The following is a 22,910-nucleotide window of genomic DNA, read 5'->3' as shown; positions in this document are numbered from 1 at the left end:
GAATTTTTTCTGGCATCCTGACATCCCAATTTTAGTGGTGCAGTTTTGCCAGGGTGGGTTTTCCTTTCTAAGTTTGGATTTGCAGAACCTCTGCTTTAGAGACAGGTCAAAAATGAAATTAAAGCAGGGAAAAACCAAGGATATCACGAGCTGAGACTACTCTTCCATATGTTGGATAAAATCCATAGGGATGAAGAAAGGTTGGGAGCTCACCAGGTAAGACATAGAAGGAATATTTGGTGACAAACAGCTTTAAAAATGAAATATAAAAGAATATACATAAGAGACAGTGACTGAAAACTCCCCAAAAAGGGCTTCAGGGGCCCAAAATATGCTTTTTTTTTTCATTACTAAAAGAGTTTTAAATGGTAAAAGTCCAATCTTTAGTTCTCAACACCTTCTTTTATCTTCTCTTAAATTGTCTGTGATGGAACTTTAAGATGGGAGGACACACAAAGTCCAAAGAAACTTTTCTTGCTGGAAAAAGTACAATTTTTTTCAGGGTAGAAATGATGAAACACCCTGACTTAAGGGAAAACATTTATTTTTATTTTCCCAATCCTTATTATATAGGTTATTTTGACTTTCTCAATCCTCATGATGTAGATTATTTTTACTTTCCCAATCCTTAGGATATGGATTTATCTGAGCATTAATCATGGATTTAAAGGAACATTTCCACCCATTTGCTGGCAGAGACAAGTCCTGCAAATAATTACTAAAATATCTCCTCTCTAGGGAGAGAAAAACAACATTTTCAATCCTCACACAAAACCAACCCCCAATCCTTTATTTTTAGTCTTTTCTGAGTCCATTCCCTTGGATTCATTTGCCCCATAAGTTTGCATCAAAAATAGCATCAAAATAACTAATAAATGTTATTTTTTTATCCTTTTTTTTTTAATATTAATTGTCAGTGAATTGTCAAAGAGCTAAAAATCAGATGTTTAGGTGGAGGTTAAAGACCCAGCTCGGTTCTCCTGTATCCAAAAACTCCAAAATCAGGTTTTCCCACACGAGGGTTGAAACTCCACCACCTCCAGGCTCTTTCAGAGGATGGGAAAAGCAGATTTCCAGCTGACCAGGGCCAGGATTTGGTTTCCTTGAGTAGGAGAAGCACCTGGAACGAGGCTTATTTTTAACAAGGGAGCCTGAAGTGACGTTATCCTCAGCTGGAATAGCTCCAGAGTCCTGCCATCCCAAAACTCCATGGCAAGAGGGGAGGAATCTCGGGAATGTGTGAGCCCACGGGAGCTCTTGAAGTTCAAACCTGGGGGGAAAAAAAGAAGCTGAAATTTAAAAAACCAAAATAAATAAAAATTATTCAGGTTTGTCCCTTTTTTTTTCCAATCCTTGCAGCCCGTCAGGATGGGATGAGTCCAGAGGAGGCCACGGGGATGCTCCAAGGGTGGAGCCAGGCTGGGAATGCCGGGCAGGGTTCACCTGGAGAAAAGAAGGCTCCAGGGAGAGCTGAGAGCATCTTCCAGGGCTTAAAGGGGTTCCAGGAGAGCTGGAGAGGGACTGGGGACGAGGGATGGAGGGACAGCACACAGGGAATGCCCTTAAGCTGAGAGAGGGGTGGTTTAGATGGGATATTGGGAAGGAATTGTTGGCTGGGAGGGTGGGGAGGCCCTGGAATGGATTTCCCAGAGAAGCTGTGGCTGCCCCTGGATCCCTGGAAGTGTCCAAGGCCAGCTTGGAGCAAGCTGGGATAATTCAAGGTGTCCCTGCCCATGGCAGGGGGTGGAATGAGATGATGTTTAAGTTCCCTTCCAACCCAAACCATTGTAGAATTCCATGACTACATGAACATGGTCCCCCATGGAGCCATGGCTGGGGAGGGTCATCCAGTGCCTAAAAGGGCTCCAGGAGAGCTGGAGAGGGACTGGGGACAAGGACATGGAGTGATGGGATGTAGGAATGGCTTCCCACTGCCAGAGGGCAGGGTTAGGGGGAATATTGGGAAGGAATTGTTGGTTGGGAGGGTGGGGAGGCCCTGGCACGAGTTTCCCGGAGAAACTGTGGCTGCCCCTGGATCCCTGGAAGTGTCCAAGGCCAGGTTGGAGCAAGCTGGGCTAGTGGGAGGTGTCCCTGCCCATGGCAAGGGTTGGAACTGGATGTTCTTTAACATCATTCCCAACCCAAACCCTTCCTTGATTCCGTGGTTCTGTGCCATTTGTCCACAGGTCACCCCCACACCAAGGAAAAGCACCGAGATCCAGCTTGGCTGCAACAAATGGGTGGGAAAAGAGGAATGCTGGGGCACAAAGAGGAATGGGAAAAGGTGGGAACTCTGCACCAGATCTGCCTTTGCACAAACTGAGGGTGGGTTTTGGTGTTGGAACACCAAAAAGTCCTGGAAAAGGGATGTAGGGAATCTGTCACCTCCCTCTGCTGCTGGTTCACCCTCAAACCTTTGGATCCACGGAGAATTCCCTGTCCTGCTCCTTATGGTAGGACACTAACCCACACAGGACATGCTGTGTATTTTCGTGGGCATTTTCCAGGCTTTTCAGTGAGTCCCAAACCACTTTTGACCAAACTATTTCAAGTCCAGGAGAGGGAATGGAGATGCTTTAGCACCAAACATTGGCTCATCTAACACGTGTCCCATCTCAGCCAGAAGAACTCCCAGAATACACCTAAAATCCTCCACAAGGTTAATATTTCCCTCTTCTGCATCCTTGAATCATTTTATTTCCTTGTGGTAACTTTACTAAAGGAATAAACCCCTTAATTCCTTAGACAACACTCCCACCCCCACAAGCTGATGCCAAGTTGAAGAATGGTATTTATAAATTTTTTTTAGGTTTTTCATGGAAATTAAATAGGAAAAAAGTTAATTGTGAAACTATTTCAGGACTAGATGAACAGAGAAAATTTATCTCAGAAAAGAAAAAGGATGTTTTCCTTAGTATTAAGAAGAAGCTGCCCTTAATTATCTTAAATGTGAAATAAAGTCATTTGACTATTCTAAGAACTCTTAATAATCCTCAATGTGAAACAAAGTGATTTGACAATTCTAGAGACTATTCTAAAATTACAACATCCATTTTTAAGAGTGAGACACTTCTGACACCTGAGGCAATATTAGTAAAATTAGTAGAAATAGAATTAATAGAAATAGAATTAGTAGAAAAAGATTAAACACAAAAAATAAACAAGACATTGCAAGATGAGAAAAAATAATTCCTCCAAATATTTCATTGAACTTTTTGCCTTGGGTTTTGTTTTGTTTTGTTTTCCCCAAATATTTGCTTTTATCCCCTGATTAAAGATAAATGACGAGATCTTTGAGAAGGAAAAAGGTTTTCCTTGAAAAGAACGACGTGGGTTTCCATGAATCTCCTGGATTCCCAAGAACTCCTGGAAGGTCATTCCCAAGCAGCCACTTTTGGAACACGCATCTCACCTCCGAGTTTTCCCTCCTCCAGAGCTGTGCTGCAACATCACAGGAACATTGGCCACAAATTCCTTTTTTTCCCCTCCACCACAAGCGAGTTTCGAGTTTTATGGTTGCCATAAAACTGCTTCATGTGGCTTTTCCCGAGGACATTTGGAGCTCATGAGCTGCTGCAAAACAAGCCTTTCCTCAATGTCCAATCCCAGAATTTGTTCTGAAGTGTTGGTGGTCCTCTTCCTGCCCCAGAGGGCTCAGAAATCCAAAGGCAATTGCCTATTTTATGGATTTGTTTAGTGGATAAGGGGAAGGGAGGTGTGGCCTGGTTTGTTTGGCCAACCTAGACCTGAAGTGCAGCTCCATGTGAGTCTACAGGCCCCACCCAGAGTATTCCCAACACTTTGGCCAAACTCAGGGGCTCTTTTTGTGGAAAAGATGGGATCTGAGCAGTCCAAAGGCTGCTGGGAGCCAAGGGGTGAACATCCACCAGGAGGGGTGTCTTTGGTGCCCAAAGGGAGGGTTTTGAGCAGTAAGAAATCAGTCTTCTTCTGGTCTTGGGTGGTTGGAGAAGACTCCTGGACACACTTGTGTTTCAGCTCCTCCTCCAAAAAAATCCAGGTTCTGTCCACTTTGTTGAAGAGACTGAAAGAGGTCTGGGATCTTTGGTGGACCAGAAACACAGCAGGAAGAAACTGGAAGTTGAAAAGAGATGAAGCAGTAGAAAACATCCTGGTGGGACCTTTGGGAAAGCTGTCGGATCAATGTTCTTAGGGATTGATCCACAAAAAGAGTCTCTGTCTCAGTGCTGGTAGTTGAGGGATGTGACCAGTGCAGAGAGGAGACCAAAGGCTGCTGGGAGCCAAGGGGTGAATAACCACCAGGAGAGATGTCTTTGGTGCACAAAGGGAGGGTCAGGAGAAGCAAGAAATCAGTGTCCTTCTGCTCATGGATGGTTGGAGAAGACTCCTGGACACACTTGTGTTTTAGCTCCTGCTCCAAAATAATCCAGGCTCTGATTTACTTCCTTTAGTTGATGAGATTAAAAGAGTCTGGTGTCACTTTTGGACATCCAGAAATGCAGCAGGAAGAAACTGGAAGTTGAAAGGAGATGAAGCACTAGAAAATATCCTGGTGGGACCTTTGGAAAAGCTGTGGGATCAATGTTCTTAGGGATTGATCCACAAAAAGAGTCTCTGTCTCCACGATGGTAGTTGAGGGAGTGACTTAATTGGAATGGAATAATTACATCCATTTCTGGACTGGATTCCTCAGGATCCATTCAGTTTGACCTTCAAAAGCATAAGGGAATCATGGAGAAGGAGATGGTTCTCCTGCTCTATCCTTACCCTTTCCAGAGGAACAAATGCACCTCTCCAGGCCCTTCACTGCTGGGCAGACTGAGATGCCCAGATAACTTTCGTGTGCAAAATGCAAAGGAGATATTTTGGATTGGGATCTAAGAGATGATTTTATTTGACTTTATCTCTCCCATTTCTCAAAAAAAAAAAATAAAAAATAGTCAGAAAACCACCAACAAAATTGAAAAAATCTGAAGTAGCAGCAGTGAATGTCTGTAAGATCTTGTCCAATTCCTCCTTCTCTCCCTGTCTTTCTTTCCAACAGTGCAGCTCTGGTGTGCTGACCTGGAAAGGCTGGAAGATTTCATATCATCCCATTCCCACAGATGGAAGAAAAATTGCCTTCAAGTCCTTTTTGAAAGCCGAGGGAAGGGGAGGCGGGGGAGGTAAAGGGTGGATTTCTCACTTCCTGGCAAGGGCTGTGGTGGAACCCCCAGGTTGGTCAGAGCCTGGAGACGGATCAGACGGTGCCTTTTGTGAACAGAACATGTCAAAAGACAAGAGGGCCCATCCCACAGTCGGGTTCCCAACCCGTGGCATCAATTAACTCATTAAAAAGTGAATTTGGGAGCAGCGTGAGACGTGAAATGAAAAGCTTTGCAAACGAGGCCTCCCCACCGGGCCTTTCAGAGGTTTGTGGGAGGTCCTTCTGCCTCTGGCCTGCTTTCCCACCGCCTCCTGTCACTTCCTACACCAACTCCAGCCCCTCAGAATCCCAAAGAAAGTCCCTTTTCTCCGTCACTTCCGAGGTTTCATTGTGGCTTTGCTCCCGGCCACAGGCAAGGCTCCAGCTCCCCTCTGGGACTGTCCCGCTCCATCCTCATGCCCTGGGCTCCAAGCCAGATGCCTCTCTCCTCTCTCTGCTTGTTCCCTGTTTTCCAGAAGCTTTTCCCAATGCAACCAGCTCAGGTGTTTTCAGGAAGGAATTTCTTCCTGTTCCCACAAGGTTCTGCCTGGCACAGCCAGGAAAATGTGGATTTTTTTTCCTTTAACCACATATCATATAACTAAACTCTTCCACCTTCCCACAAAAAATGCCTTCTCACTCTCCCTTTCTTCCCTGCTACACAGTCAGGTGCCGTATGAAGAAGAATTCCATAGAATTTTAGGATGGTTTGGATTGGAAGGTGAGGTCATTTCATTGAACTCCCTGCCACGGGCAGGGACACCTTCCACTATCCCTCATTGCTCCAACCATCCAACCTGGTCTTGGACACTTCCAGGGATGGGGAATCCACAACTTCTCTGGGAAACCTGTGCCAGGGTCTCCCCACCTTTGATAAAAAGTCTTTGTGTTTCTTGTGTCACCTTTTTATATTGAAAGGACTCAACAAGCTCTCCCTGGATCCTTCTCTTCTCCAGGCTGAACAATTCCTAACCCCACCTCCTAAAAGCATCATCCAGAGGGATGTTCCAAGGGAAAATATTCCACCCCCATGGCAGGGTGAAAGTGGGCAAGAGAAGTACCACGGACAGAGAAAAGCAAGCGGGTAAAAGAAACTGCCAAGTTAATTATCAAGGGGGTAATTACCGAGTTAATTATCAATTATCAAGGGCAAACCCAACCTCTCCTGGTCTCACTTGCTCCTTAGATTTTCAAGGAAGCAGTGGAAGTCTGGCTGGCAGAAGGATTTCTCCTTTGGAGCACACACTGACAATCCAACAGTTATTAATAATCCCAGAGTGGCATCCCTGGCACACACGGGGCAGGACTGGGAGCTGTTTATGTCCCTTGGCTTGATTATGCCCCACTTGATGCCAAATCTTTGCCACTGACTAACTCAGGCACTTGGACGAGCCTGGAGCTATTTTTTTTTCTGCCAGAATTTCCTATTTGGAATGGCACCTTTGGAGCTGCTTCTGGGGTGTCTTCCAAACATTCCTGTTGCTAAAGAAAAACTCCCTGTGCCGAGCTTTCTCCCTTAGAACCATCCCAAAACATCCCATATGTCCAGTGTGGTCTGTGGATACTCCATGGAGAGCAGGGGGTGGTTCTTGTCCCGCACCCAGCGCTGAGAAATGTAGGAAAAGGAGCCGAAAATTCCATGTGGCAGGAAGTGGGGAGGAGCAGGAATGGCTGTTGTATCCATGTGGGATACAGACCTGGCTGAGGAGACACGGGAGTTTGTAGGATTTCACTGTAACTGCCCGACAATCTACATTTGGATTTCTTTACATCGACTCAAATCCGATTCCTGCTTGGAATGTTCATCCCAGGATGTACCTGCTGCTCACATTCCTTCTTGGGCAGCCCTGATGCCATGGGGAATCAGGGCATCCATGTGCTGAAAATTGCCTTCCTGTTTTTTTGGACAGAGTTAGTTTTCACTTGGATCCTTTCCCTTCCCTGACTCGGTGTCTGTGCAATGATCTCAACCCTAAATAAAGAATGGGACAGGACTGGGAAGGGAGAGACAGGAGGGAGAAGTCTGAGAATAGTGTGGCAATACCACCCTAAACTGAATAAAATTAAGGATTTACAGGGATCATCCACCACTGTTTTACTCTTTTTTTTGATTAAACCAGCTCTGCATAAAGATGGAGCAAATGTATCTAAGGAAATGGGCTCAGAAGCCATAAAAAATAAAGCATGAGGGTTCTTTTTATGTATGCACTGAAAACTCTATTTTTCTCTTCTTAGAAAGGAGATATTCTAGTAATTATTTACAGGGTTTGTCCTTGCTAGCAAATAGGTGGAAATGCTCTTTTAAATCCATGATTAATGCTCAGATAAATATCATAAGGATTGGGAAAAGCGAGGAAAGATTTGCAGGCCGCGCTCACGGAGAAGTTATGAACTCTTGCATAATAATTAGGCTCAGGAATTAAATGGAATTAAATTAAATCAACCTTAAATCCAGTCAAACTGCCTGGCTGACAATGCCAAGGTGCCCGTGGGGATTGATGGATCCTCCTCCCACATTTTGCTCCCCCGATGATTTTCCCAGAGTCGGTCACTGGGTTCACTGAACTTGAAGCCTCTCCCCTTTCCATGGAGCATGTCCATGGAGCAGGTCCATGGAGCAGGTCCATGGAGCAGGTATTTCTTCCTGGCACGGCCACAGGATTGTTCCTTTGCCAATGACTCAGTGCTGGCAGCACTGGGAAGGCACTTCCTGAAAAAACAACGTCGCACGTGGAGAGTTGTGCAAGTTGGGCAGGGAAAGCTCGGCTGCCTTGGCAGCAGGGACAGGAGAGGAGGCTGGAAAGGGAAGAGAGGGGCAGGTGCCAGATTTTAGCTCCAGATATCCCAGAGTTGGCCTTGGTGGAGAAAAAGGAAAAAGAAAATAAAACCCCCTGAACTTCTGTTCTCCCACTGTTGAAAGGTGAGAGTGGGATGAATAAAGGGGGACACAAGGAGGAGGGAGGAGGAAGGAAAAGATCAGGGGTGGGATTGCTCCTGGCCACAGGCAAGGCTCCAGCTCCCCTCTGGGACTGTCCCGCTCCATCCTCATGCCCTGGGCTCCAAGCCAGATGCCTCTCCCCCCTCTCTGCTTGTTCCCAGTTTTCCAGAAGCTTTTCCCAATGCAACCAGCTCAGGTGTTTTCAGGAAGGAATTTCTTCCTGTTCCCACAAGGTTCTGCCTGGCACAGCCAGGAAAAGGTGGATTTTTTTCCTTTAACCATATATCATATAACTAAACTCTTCCACCTTCCCACGAAAAATCCCTTCTCACTCTCCCTTTCTTCCATGTTACACAATCAGGTGCTGTATGAAGAACAAATCCATGGAAAAAAGAGTAAGAAGGTTGGTTGGCATCCCATCTGGATATGGGTCTGGAAGTGCCAGGGATATGTGTCATATTTATGGAGGGTTGGGGTAGAAGGTGTGTGTTGAAGTCAGTCCCTCACCACCTGAGCAACTGGGAAAAAATCAGTTAAAAATCCCTTAACAAACACAGGGGTTCCCTTAACCACACGTGGAACTCCTCTTCAGCATTCCCAAATTCCTTGGGAATGTTTTGGTTTATATCTGTGGATATCAGCGCCCCTTCTCAGCCACCAAGGTGAAGTTTTCTGCAAAATTTACACTAAAATGTAAATATTTAAATATCTGCACACAGCACTCCTCCACCTGGCAAATTCCCAATGGAAAACTTGATTACTGAAGAAACAGGATTTACCTTTTGTCCTGTTTCTGGAAAACTGGAGACTCATGGATGGGAGGGTAGCAGAGCTTTCACTGGTGCTCAGCAAGGGAGTTGAGTTTGTCCTGGGCCAACAGGGCTTTCCTCAGCTCTTCCTTGGCCAGAGAATTCCTGGGGAAGTAAATCCAGATTCTCCATGGAGGGATCACCAAAGGGACCATTCCTGCCCCAAGTGACCTCTGGAACTGGGCTCCCACACGGCCAAATTCCCAAGGGCCTCCTTGCCGTGGGATACAAGAAGCCTTTGGATTCTTGCCCTTGGTTTCCATGGATCCAGTTCCTTGTCTGGGAATCCATTCCTGGGGGAAGTTGCCTCGAGCTGATCACGGAATCCCATTCCTGGGGGATAATCCCTGTGCTCACACAGAGGAATGGGAACTTCATTAGTTAATTAATTAGTGCTCCAAGAGCATCTCGGCACCATCTCCAAGCCTGGAATGCTGGAGATTCCTGGGATTCCTGTGGGCCCTCACTTTGTGAGTTCACACAAAGCCAATTTATAATTATATTTGTATTTATATTTGTATTTATATTTCTACCCACTCAAAGCTGTTTTAGGGAAATATTTTAAGGAAAATGCAAATATTTGATTTGGTACATTTACACCGGGAGGGCAAGAGAGGCAAAACCAACCTTTTCCCCATTTTTAAATGGTGAGAGCCCTGATTTGGGGTTTTGGGTTTTTTTGATCCTTTCTTTTATTTCTTTTTGTTTTGTTTTGTTTTGTTTTTGTGAGGTTTTTTATTTGGCTTATTTTGATTCTATATATTTTTCACTCTTTTTCTTTTTTTTTTCTTTTTTTCCTTTTTTCTTTTTTTTTCCCTTTATTTTTTTCTTTGTTCCTTTTCTTTTTTCATTTTTTCTTTTTTCACTTTTTTCTTTTTTCTTTTTTTTTCTTTTTTCTTTTTTCTTTTTCTTTTTTCTTTTTCCTTTTTTCTTTTTTCTTTTTCCTTTTTTCTTTTTTTATTTTTTTTTTATTTTTCCTTTTTTCTTTTTCTTTTATTCTCTCTTTTTCCTTTTTTCTTTTATTTTTCCTTTTCCTTTTTCTTTTCTCTTTTTCCTTTTTTCTTTTATTTTTCCTTTTTCTTTTATTTTTCCCTTTCCTTTTATTTTTTTCCTATTTTCTTTTTCTCCTTTTTTCTTTTTTTTCCCCTTTTTTCCTTTATTCCTTTTCCCCTTTTTTCCTTTTTTTTCCCTTTTTTTCTCTTTTTTCTCTTCCCTTTAACATTGATGCCCCACCGAAAGTGACACAAATTCTGTTTAACCAACAAAAAAACCTCAAAAAAACCCAATGCCTTGCAAAGACCTTGAGCTCCAGTTGTGTTTCAGACAAAGCCAAATGTCATTTTTGGGCTTATTTGATCTTCTGATTCATTGTCACACTTGTCAATCCCAGTTTAAAAGACAGGAATAAAGGACGGGATAAATAAAAGGAATAAAAGATAATAAAAGGAATAGAAGACAGGAGATCTGGATCCTCTGATCTTTGTAGGTCCTCTGAGATGAATAATTCTATAAAAATTCTCAATAATTCCTTCAGAGACAAAGGAGATTTAATGGATTTCATGAGGAAGATTCTGTCTGGGATAGAATATGGAATATTTGAAACAATTTTCAATTTATTAATTAAGGTGCTTTTCTGCTTCTTTTGTTTCCAAGATCCTCCCCCTGCCAAATTAAATTAAAGAACAAACTCAAAAACCTTCATCTTACGTTAACTAGAAGACTTCCAGAAGTCACTTTTATTTTATTTTATCCCAAATTATTCAGTATCTGGTGGTTCTCTGAGGTTTTCTTGTGCATTCGGGGTTTTTTTAATCTGTTTTTATTCGGGTTGTTAACTGCAATAATAATCTTCCAAGAGAGAAGGTGAAACATCAGTTTCTTAATATTTTACCTCCAGCTCAAATGCTTTTCTCAAAGGAAAACTTTTAAGAAAACAACCAAGAAAAAAAAAAAACCTGAAGCAAAAACATCATTTTTGGAGCGGAGCAGATGATTTTTACTTTAATTTTTTATTTTTAGCTTGATTTTTCCTCGACCTGCCTTATGCACAAGGTCAGACTGCAGCATCCAAAGCTGATCTTAACCAAAATACATGTTTTCTGGGAAGGCTAATCTTAGTCTGAGGGCTTGTTTGGTGACAGCCGTGACATCTGGTTGCTGTTTCCCACGTGTGAGGTCATAACTGGGAGCTATTTTTCGAGCTCCACTCGGGACCAAACGTCCACCTCCACCCTGAAATATGGGCAGGATTAAAGGCCGAGGAGGTGATTAGTGAGCAGGCAGCAGGAGGGTCATTCCGCAGGAATTCACGGCAAAAAATCCGCCTCCCGGCCCCGGGGCTGGAGGCGTGGACCTGTCAGGGGGGATCTGGGCTCAACTCATAAATCAGGGGAGATCAAGCAAAGCCGGGATGATCCAAGGAGCTTTGCTGGGAATGGGATTCGCTGATTTAAGAGGCGTCTGCCGCCGGCTCCGGCGGCCTCGGAGCTCCACAACGTCTGCCTGGGGCTGGAGGAGCCGAGGCAGGATCTCATGGAGGGGTTTGTCTTCCTCGGGAGGTCTGAGAGGGCAAAAAAAGCTGGTTTAGATGGCATGGTTTGGGTTGGAAGGGACCTGAAAGATCATCTCATTGTGTTCATAGAAACACGGAATCCAGGATGGTTTGGGCTGGAAGGGACCTTAAAGATCATTTTATTGTGACCCTCACATTCATAGAAACACGGGATTCAGAACAATTTGGGTTGGAAGGGACCTTAAAGATCATTTCATTCTGATCCCCAGGTTCATAGAAACATGGAATCCAAAATCGTTTGGGTTGGAAGGAACCTGGAGGATCATTTCATTGTGATCCACAAGTTCATAAAAACAGGAATCCAGGATGGTTTGAGTTGGAAGTGATCTTAGAGATCATTTCATTCTGACCCCCATGTTCATAGAAACACGAAATCCAGAATGATTTGAGTTGGAAGGGATCTTAAAGATCATTTCATTCTGACCCCCATGTTCATAGAAACATGGAATCCAGGATGGTTTGGGTTGGAAGGGACCTGAAAGATCATTTTGTTGTGACCCCCACATTCATAGAAACACAGAAACCAGGAAGGTTTGGGTTGGAAGGGACCTGAAATATCATCACAATCAGACCCCCATGTTCATAGAAACACAGAATCCGGGATGGTTTGGGTTGGAAGGGACCTGAAAGATCATTTTATTGTGACCCCCACGTTCATAGAAACACAGAATCTGGGATGGTTTGGGTTGGAAGGGATCTTAAAGATCATTTCATTGTGTTTATAGAAACATGGAATCTAGAATGGTTTGGGTTGGAAGGGACCCGAAAGATCATTTCATTCTGACCCCCATGTTCATAGAAACAGGAATTCAGGATGGTTTGGGCTGGAAGGGACCTGAAAGATCATTTTATTGTGACCCCCACATTCATAGAAACACAGAATCTGGGATGGTTTGGGTTGGAAGGGATCTTAAAGATCATTTCATTGTGACCCCCATGTTCATAGAAACATGGAATCCAGGATGGTTTGGGTTGGAAAGGCCCTTAAAGATCATCTCACTGTGACCTGCACGTTCATAGAGACCTTAAAGATCATTTCATTCTGACCCCCATGTTTGTAAAAACACAGAATCCAGGATGATTTGGGTTGGAAGGGACCTTAGAGATCATTTAATTGTGACCCTCATGTTCATAGAAACAGGAATCCAGAATGGTTTAGGCTGGAAGGGACCTGAAAGATCATTTCATTCTGACCTCCATGTTCATAGAAACACGGAATCCAGAATAATTTTGGTTGGAATGGACCTTAAACATCATTCCATTGTGACTCCCACTTTCATAGAAGCGCAGAATCCAGGATGGTTTGGGTTGAAAGGGACCTTAAAGATCATTTCATTCTGACCCCCATGTTCATAGAAACAGGAATTCAGGATGGTTTGGGTAGGAAGGGACCTGAAAGATCATTTCGTTGTGACTCCCACATTCATAGAAATACGGAATCCAGAATTATTTGGGTTGGAAGGGACCTGAAAGATCATTTTATTGTGACCCTCACATTCATAGAAACATGGAATCAAGGGTGGTTTGAGTTGGAAGGGATCTTAGAGATCATTTCATTGTGACCCCCGTGTTCATAGAAACACAGAATCCAGAATGGTTTGGGTTGAAAGGGATCTTAAGGATCATCTCATTCCAACCACCCTGCCACAGGCAAGGATGCCTCCCACTATCCCAGGTTGCTCCAACCTGGCCTTGACATCAAATGGAACAAGTTCATTAAATCAGTCAGAAGGATAAGTGCCTTATCTCACCTGCAGACATGGAATTTCCCATACCTGTGCTCAAATCCCATCAGCATTGGATCATTTTTCCTTCATTTTAATCAACCTGGTGAAAAACATCAGCATTTGTGACCTTCATCTCTCCATGATCTTAAAAATCTCTTCCAAACTTGATAACTCCACGATTCCAAGATGGCATCAGGGTCCAGGTGGAGTTCAGACACCTCTGCAGCACAATCCAGGTGTTCCTGTCAGCTTTTCCCTGCCCTCATCCATCTGCCAGGAATCCCTTCCAGTAGGATCCAAGTTTGGGCAGGTCTGAGCCCTCCTGGAAAACCTCATCACTCATCCTAAATTTGCTTACGAGCCAAATCCTCCCCAAATTCTCCCCAAATCCCCCGCCCAGGTGAACGAACAGCGATTGTGTCACGCAGGGGAGTCACACACAGTCCTCACCGAGGGATCAGCACATGGATTTACTGAGCATCCCAAAAATCCCATTGCTCCAGGGGATTTCTGTTTCGTGCCGGGCACAAAGAACGGAGCAAACACGGAGTTTTCCTGATAAAACATTATTTAGAAGCTCACAAATACCAACATTATTGGTGCTGCTTTTTTTAGGGTGATGGATGGCCAGACATCCTGAATTAAGGTTTTATTTCAGCCACCCCAAAATAAGTCCCTAAAATCAGTCAAAGGAATTTCAGTCTGGAAGTGCCTGTTTTCCCATTGGCTCCAGTTTGGTGATTAAATCATACTTGCAAGTCTATTTTTTTGGATGATTACCTTTGGATGAGCTGGATCCCACCCACAGTAGCCCTCAGAAGGATTGATCCATGAAGACACTGTAGGATTTCAGCTCAAAATCCATCCTAAAAAAGGACAAATCCCAGACCCAACCCACTCAGCTGCCAGCAAATAGTTGCTGCTGTTTCACTTATACTTTAGGTTCTTTCCTAAATTTAGACTGAGAACAAGGGGGATTCTGATATCGTTAAAAATCAAGACAATTTTCAGCATTTCAGTGGGAAAGAAACTAAATTGTGACCCTTTTTTTTTTTGATCTAAAATTACTCTTCCAGGAGTAAGAAGCGAATCCTTCAAAATCCAGACGCCAAAACCGCCGGAGAAACGCGTAACTGTGAGAAATAAATAAAACCCCTGTGAGAAATAAATAAAACCCCTGTGAGATGTTCTGCTTTTTTTTTCCCATCAGATAAAGTGGCCCCTGTAAAGTGGGAACACACAGAGGGAAAAACTGAGCGCTGGTGTCAAAGTTCTGTCGCTCCTCCGAGGTGTCGCGTCACAGAGATCTCACAAAACCAACACTCGCTGCGGTGAACACGAACCTCTGAGTCAGAACTTCCAGGACATGGGGAAGTGTCTGCCAGGAGCAAATCCCTGTCCCTGAAGTCTGGTAGAAAAAAAATTTGTGGATATACTGAAATCGGCCTCTTCCCTTCTCCCTTGGGATTCCCTGTGGCTCCTTCCCTGCCCTGGGTCTCTCAAGGCTCCACTGAATAAATGAGTGATCTTCTTGGGGCCTTTCCAGCAGCTCCCAAAGTCCCAAAGAAATAGATTTTGGGGATAGGATGTCCCTTAAATTCTCCAGAGGAGGTGACATTCCTTGAAACCAAGTGTTCACCGCCCTGAGTTTTGCCGTAGGGAAAACTGTGCTCAAACAGATCCCAAATCCTGTCTCCTCCGTGACAACATTCAACGCTTGGAAGATTAAATACAGGCCTGGATGGATCCACCTGTTTCCTGGTAATGCTGCTTCTCCCAGTGGAATGGTTTAGCTCATCCTCTGGGTTAGTCTTAAATCTGGGAAAACTGAGGGATTATTTGTTTCAGCCCCTCTGGAGCCACGGGAACGAGGTGACAGCTGTGGATGGATTGCTGAGCTGGCTCGGAGATGTTTGGCCACTCAGTGGAGGTGCACAAAGCCACATCTCCAAGGAAAACTGGCCTTCAGCACCTCTAAAACTGTGCCTGTGCAGATGTGACACATCTGGAAGACAAGATAAATGGTTGCACCAAGTGAGATGTGGACTCTCAGCACAAATTCCATCTTTTATCTAGGATCTATTCTTGGGTTTGCTCCTTGCCTACAGTCCCACCAGCCCAAAGGAGTTTGGTGGGAACCTTCAGAACTCAACGTTGGATCTCTTTTTGTCTGTCACAGGTTGTCCTGAAACACCCCCTCCAAAATCATGGAACCAGAGAATTGCTAAGGTTGGAAAAGATCTTTAGGATCATCGAGTCCAACCATCACCCAAAACACATCTGGGTAGAACAGAACCTTCTTCACACCCCTGAGAACCCCAACCTTTGCTTTGTGACCTCCTCTGGTGGTTTCTGAAGCATCAAATCCCCATCACTTCAGAGCTGTCCCAGAGCAAAAGAGAATGACCCCCTAAAGGGCAGGTGGGATTTCCTGGGAATATCACCCAAGTTCTGGAACTTTCTCCAGGAATGTATAAACAATCCTATAAGAAAACACACACAGCCCTTCCCACATGGAGTGCTGCTGTTATCCAGCTTTTCCTGGACACGTTTCCAGACTGGAGCCTCTGAGGGGCTCAACCTGTGCCGACCTCCCGTGATTCCTCATGGAGCTTTCACGATCCCAGAGCATCAAACACAAACCCATTTTGAACCCAACCTCCAGCTGAGAATCCAGATCAAACCTGGGTCTTAAAAACAAAATCCCAACTATAAATCTCAGTCTATCCCATCCATCTTGGAAGGCTGGAACATTTGGTTGCATCCCTGCCTGTTATTTTTTTTTTTATTTATGAGGACATGCAGAGGAGTTTTATTTTTTTCTTTAGCACATTTTGGGAGTGAGATCCCATCTGGATTCTTACAGGCGGAAAATCTTTTCCTGTTGGATCTCTGAGCCGTTCCCTGAAGTTTTAACATCTCCAGCTCCCTCGTTTCAGGTCTGATTTCACCAGAAAGGAGAGTTTACAGCACTGGTAATTAATAATCTTTCAAATCAAAAGGTCAAAGCCCGGTAGCTCTTTATCTGAAATTCCATAAACCATTGAAAAGTGTCTGCTTGTCAAATTTAAAGCAGGACCTCAGCACCAAAGGACCTACACTTAAAGACATACAATTAGGACCCCACATTTAAGGATGTACAATTAGGACCCTACATTTAAGGACCTGGCCAATTGCTCTTGTGAATGTTAATTAAAGAATTAATTAGTCATCTGGAAATGGTGGGAGTTTTTCCATCCATTTCGACGGGCTTTGGGTCTTGCTGTAGAACTGTTGTGCAGCCAGTGAAATCATTATATTGCCAGAGAAAAAAATTATTTAATGACTCTTATTAAAATTTAACATGTTTTGCCTTCATGAACTTCATTATTCCCTAGTTCTTAGTGTCATATCCCCAATTCCTTCATATATATTTTTGTTCTTTAATCCTCTGTCCAAACTGATGATTTTATGATTTTTTTCCTGTTCTATTTTCTTTCTGTCTCTTCACTCCCCCCCATCACCCTCTCTGGCAGTGACTTAACCTAAAATAGTCAATTGATCTTTCTCCCTCATTATTCGTGGGTTCATTTTTATTACAACCTGGATAGAAGTGAGGATCAAGAATGAAAAACATTCCATAATTAGGCTTTTCCTTTGACTGATAGCTTGGTGTGAAGAGGAATTTTTGGGAACGAGATGCCCAGAGTGCAGCTCTCCGTGGTGTTGTTGAGGCAAAGCTGGGAATATTCTGCGGCCAAAGTTTTAGGAAAAAAAAATCAAATGTTGTTCTGAAAGTGATGGTGGGAGAAGGAAGGTTTATGTGATCAAAAGAATTGTTCCAGCCTTGTTTTACCAGCACGTTTTGACCAATCTCGTGTTGTTTTGGGTTGTGTTGAGCCACTGAAAGGAAGGATTTGGGTGCTGATGGTTGTCTGAGGACATCTGAACCAGCTTTCTCTTGAGGTTCAGCCATCCTTATTCTGGAGGGTGTGTAAACCCTCAGCAGTATATTATATACATATATAATATATGTATAATATATAATAGATATTATATAATATGTATATATAGAATATACAATATATAATATATAATATATAATATATAATATACAATATACAATATATAATATATAATATATAATATATAATATATAATATATAATATATAATATATAATATATAATATATAATATATAATATATAATATATAATATATAATATATAATATATAATATATAATATATAATATATAATATAATATATACAGTGGTTTATATAAATTTAGGTATAGTTTTATAGATTATATATGATATATTATATATATTATCTATTATTATTTTATATAATATTTTATAATAATATATGTTATATCTTATATATGTTAAATAATAAATATAGTATTTATATAATAATAACATTTAATCATGAATTATATATAATTATATATAATATATATTATATATATTTATATATTTTTTACATATATTTTATATATATTATCTATAATATATAATAACATATATTTTATATCTTGTATATACTATATGTTATATGGTATATATTTTATATATTATCTATAATATAATATGAAATATTATCTATAATATTATATTAGTATTGATATTAATAAATTAATAATAAAATTATTGGTTTGTATTTAATATAAACTATATAATTTATATATAAAAAATTTATATATATTACGTATTATATATTAAATATATATAATTTATATATAATTTTTATATATAATATATCATATATATGATATATTATATATTATATATATTGTATATAATATATATGATATATTATATATATATTATATATAAAATAATAATATATAGTGTTTTCCATAGTTATTTCCCTCAGCTTTAATCCAGCTCAGAAATATCTCAATTTTTTGGAAGTGTCTGCATCAAACAACAAGGACTGAAAAACAGACAAACCCAGGTGTGTGTTGGGGGGGGAAGAAACCTGAGAAATCCTGAGCCAGGACAGGATCAGATCCCTCCAAAAAGCTGAGTCAGGACCGTGGGACGAGCGAAAAACCTCTTGGAGCCTCTGGCAAAGACAAAGTTTGGCCCCCAGCGATGCCAAAACTTTCCTGGAGCCGGAAGAGCTGCCCCGAGGGAAATTCCTGCCTCCATCAAAGCCTTTCGGCTCCTACCTGGCTCAGCCTGCGAGATTCCACTTTTTTCCTCCCCCTTTGGCTCCCGTGGGACAACCCCTGGGAAGGAATTCCCCCGGGAAGGAATTGTTTCCCCTGGGAAGGAATTGTTTCCCGGTGACTGCCCGGCACTGATTTTATCAGGCTGTGACTCCCAGAGCTGAGGGCAGGAAGGAGCAAAGCCATCCCAACGGAGCTTTCCAACTACTAAAGAAAAAAATAATACCGATTTAGAACCAGAACTTTCCCAGATTTATTAGTAATTTAATAGGTCTCACTACCTGTTATTAATGAATTAATTAATAATGGCATCGAAGCACACACAGAGTAAGGGCTTAGCTCTCATCCTTGTGGACAAAGAACAGGGAAAATGTTATTTACAGACAAAAAAAAAGAGGAGTGTTGCTTGAGAACATTAGTAAAAGATGGAGAACTGAATTTACAGTGGGATTCTGACCCCTTGGATTCGTTTTTAGTGCTTTAAAACCCTCAGGTTTTAGTTTTGTTTTTGTTGTGTGTGGTGGTTTTTTTTTAAAAAGAAAAAATTTGGATCTTTAAACATTTTCCTGCGCAAATGAAAACTGTGGGCTTGAGTTTCAGTGCGCTGGTAATTCCAGGTGTTCCAGGTAATCGATGGGACACCGGGAATCTCCAAATGTTGGGTTGGAAAGTGGGATTTCCCCTGTGCGTCTGCTGATCCCGAGGGGCTACAGAGAATCCTTGGGGGTTCATTCCCCTTGGATAATGCCTTTAAAAATAGACTTTTTGGGAAGCAGGGAAGAATTCGTGGAGGTAAAGCCGAGCTTTGGGGGCTGTGACAGCCCTGGGGGGGGCACGGGAGGAAGTCTTAGCTCAGCAGGCACCAATTCCCACCTGTCCCCTCCAGTCTATTGACGGGAGCTAATAATAAAAAGTTTGCCTTCCTACCAGAGCCCTTCATCCCCTGGGATCCCAAAGCACTCGGGAAATCACACCCCCAAAGGTCAGATCTGAGCTGAAATCCAGCCCGGCCACAACAATAGGAAGGGAGGAGAAGCCTCTCCAAGGACAACGAGGTAAATTCCCATTTGGGTGAAATGCTTTTCCAAGGAATTAGGATGGTGAAGGAGCCCAGAAAACTGCAGGGTGTGCTGAACATCTAGAAGAAAAAAAAAAATAAAAAATGAAAAAAAAAAAAAGAAGGCAAACAGAGCTAATGACACTGCTGGAAATCAATGCTGGGCTTCAAGAGAGTTTCAATGTGTTGCTCAGCCTGTTAATCCATCCCCTCCAACGTGCCCTTTCCATGGATTAGATGTGCTCTTTATCCATTGTTTCAGGGCAGTGAAATGACTCACAGCGAGTCTGTTCCCAGGAAATCTCTGCCAGGTGAGGGAGGGTGACATTTGCTGGGGGGACCTATTAATTGGAATCTATCATAGCAATCCAAACAAAGCAGAGAACTCCAGCTCTCTGAGCCTTATCATTCCATCTCTGGGCAGCCCCCCAAGATCTGGGAGTGAGGCCACAACGAGCCTGTTCCACCGGGTGACCCCAAACAATCCCCTTTCACAGGTCCTGCACCTTAAATCAAGACAAGGAAAGGCCAAAGGAGTTGTGAAATGCCACATTCAAGGGCTCTGGGAGGGGAGGGGGGGAAGGTGTCATATCTCACGTTCTCCCAGCAGGCAAAGCCAAGCACTTGCTCCTTCCAAAGCCAGCTGAACACCTTGGCAGGTTGGGAACAACTATCCTGAGGGATGCAGGAATCCTGCTGCTCATTCCCTCTGTCTCCTGTCCTGGGATCCACCCACAGAGACCCAGCAGTTCGTGGCAGCTGAAGATCCAGCAAATCCGGTTCCAAGGTCGAGAGGTTCTTTTAGATCTGCTGCCTCTCTTCCCTTTTTTTCAGTCCCTAAGAATTTATTCCCCGTGTTTAACAGAAGAAAACAGTTGGAAAACCAAGTCAGCCACTGCTCTGTGCCTTAATGTTCGTTACAATTAGAGCAGATCCAGTGAACAGTCTCTGGAGATGATTAATTTGCTTCAATATGTTTTCTGTGCTCCACATCCCACCAGGAGTGCTGGAGTCCTTTCAGGTTTCTATCCATCATTTCAGGCACTCCCAGAAATCCTGTTTCTTATCTGCATGGAGCAGTTGGAAGGTGGTTTAGGGGGGATCAGGAGATGATTAGAGGGCTGGAGAACCTCTGCCCTGAGGAAAGGCTGAGCTGGTTGGGGTTGTTCAGCCTGGAGAAGTGTCCAGGGGGACCTCATCCCTGCCTTTCAGCATTTCAAGGGAGCCTGGAAGAAAGATGGGGACGAACTTTTTAGCAGGGCCTGTTTTGCAACAGGACAAGGAGGGATGGTTTTAAACCCAAAAGGAGTTGATTTAGATCAGCCTGAAGTGAGAATTTGGATTGCAGTGAGGGTGGGGAAACACTGGCACAGGTTGCCCAGGGATGGATGGATGCCCCATCCCTGGGAACATTCCATGCCAGTGACCTCTAAAGGTCCCTTCCAACCCTAAGTGTTCCATGATTCCATGGGCTGTGGCTCCACAAGTTTGCAGTTCTAGCTCTTCTTCCTGCCTTGTTTTTCCCTGTTCATCCTTCCTGCCTTATTTTATATATATACTGATGGCTCCTGCCCAAATTTTAGATTTATTTCTACACCAGGAGCAGCTTCGACTTCATTATTATGTGTTAAATACTATAATAATAATAATAATAATAATAATAATATATATCTAAATAAATAAGGAGTGTCATGAACTAAGCTAAGCTTAATGACTGCAGGTAAAAACAGCTCAGAGCAGGGGAGATTGGTGTGGAAAAATCCATAAACCCAATAATCTGGTGGCTTGAGGAGGAAGATCCTATAGGATATATGACCTCTCATTATGGATTTCAAATCAGGGTTTTGAGCCTTGTTTTGGGTGTATTCTGAAGGCTGAACTTCACCTGTTATGATATGATATGATTGATATGATGCTCTAAATGATTTCCCTAAATCATTGCCATGTGAAAATCCAGTGCCCTGAACAAAAATTCATTATGCAAGGAAGAGGATTTGGTTTGGGTGAAAACAGCCCAGAAATGTTTGTCGTAGTTTTCAGGCCAAAAGTTCTTTTTAATGTGCAACAGAATCTCTGGGATTTCACTTGTTATCTTTATTTTTAAGCCTAATGACTTGTCTGAGTCACATATTCCCAAAAAGAAATTTAGTGGTGGTTCAGAAGCACATTGGAAAATATTTAGTAATTAACATTTAACAATTAACAGCCTGTTCCGGTGGTTGATCCCTCTCCCTGTGTATTTATGTTTAATTTTTATCTATTCTTTATTGCAATAACTAAAAAATCAGGGTGTCAGAAGGTCCTGCCTTCCCCAGGCAAAAATATCTTATCAATTGGACATATTTGGGTTGTCACAGATGCCACCAAAATACGGAATTAGAGGCAAAGGGGATGTGCAGCAGAGCTGGAAAGGAATGTGGTTGCACATAATTATACAAAGAGAAAGGGGGAGAGACACAAATTAAAGCAGGGAGGAGCTTCCAGGACTTTGCAGAAGGTTTAAACCAAGAATATTTGCCATTCTGGGGGTGGGGGGGGGGGAAGAAGAGAAAAAATAATAATTAAAAAATAAACTAGAAAAAAAAAAGTAGAAAGAAGAGAAAAAATATTAATAATAAAAAAAAGAAGAGGAAAAAAATACTAATTTGAAAAGTCCCCCTTTGCCATCTGGTAGTGAATTATGGAGCATACCAATGCTAAAAGTCAAATTTCATCTCCGATTCCACTTCATTTCACAGCCAAAACCACAGGGGAACAAACAAAATCCTGTTCCCAAAGCCAAACACTTCTTTTCCTGCTCCATCAGATTTTTGGGAGTTGTCTGTGTCTTACCTAATTTAGTATTCCTGTGCCTCTGCTCCATCACTTTGCCCTCACCTTATTCCTGAGCTGAAAATCCACCTTTGGAGAGCCAGGGAAGGGAAAGGGAGGGAATCCATCCCAGACAGAGCTGGGCAGGGAATAACAATCCTTCTGGAATGAGAGTGAGACATTTTCTGTGGTCAGAGAAACCTCTGCCGGCTCCTGGGAGTGCTCTGGATCCCTCACAGCCCAGCAGGACAAAATAAAGGATATCAATCTTCCCAAGGAAGGGAAGTTGGGATGTCAGGAAGGTCTCAGCCATGGATTGCACAGGAATGAAGGTTCTTCTGCTCTCCAGAGGAGACACCAGGGGATAAAACTCATGGATAAAAGCTTTTCCTATCAGGAATTCCTGAGGTGTCAGAGGTGTCCCAAGATTTATCCATACAGGGATAAACCTTTATGGATAAAAGCTTTCCTACCAATCAGTGGTTCCCCAGGTGTCAAAGGTGTCCCAAGGTTTATCCATGTGGGGATAAACCTTTATGGATAAAAACCTTTCGTATCAATCAGTGGTTCCCAAGGTGTCAGAGTTGTCCCAAGATTTATCCACACAAGGATAAACCTTTATGGATAAAAGCTTTTCCTAATAATCAGGGATTCCTGAGATGTCAGAGGTGTCCCAAG

General features: G+C 42.6%; 1 long non-coding RNA gene across 1 annotated transcript; it reads left to right on the top strand.

The window, feature by feature from the left end:
- The first annotated feature begins 14,538 nt into the window (after positions 1 to 14,538).
- On the top strand, positions 14,539 to 15,250 carry LOC135421849 (uncharacterized). Its single transcript, XR_010434239.1, has 2 exons — positions 14,539 to 14,971; positions 15,059 to 15,250. It is a non-coding gene; the product is annotated as an uncharacterized LOC135421849 (long non-coding RNA).
- Positions 15,251 to 22,910: the final 7,660 nt, after the last annotated feature.

The sequence above is a fragment of the Pseudopipra pipra genome, chromosome 1 (genome assembly GCF_036250125.1).
Source record: "Pseudopipra pipra isolate bDixPip1 chromosome 1, bDixPip1.hap1, whole genome shotgun sequence".
NCBI lineage: Eukaryota > Metazoa > Chordata > Aves > Passeriformes > Pipridae > Pseudopipra > Pseudopipra pipra.
This window is presented reverse-complemented; position numbering and strand designations above follow the sequence as displayed.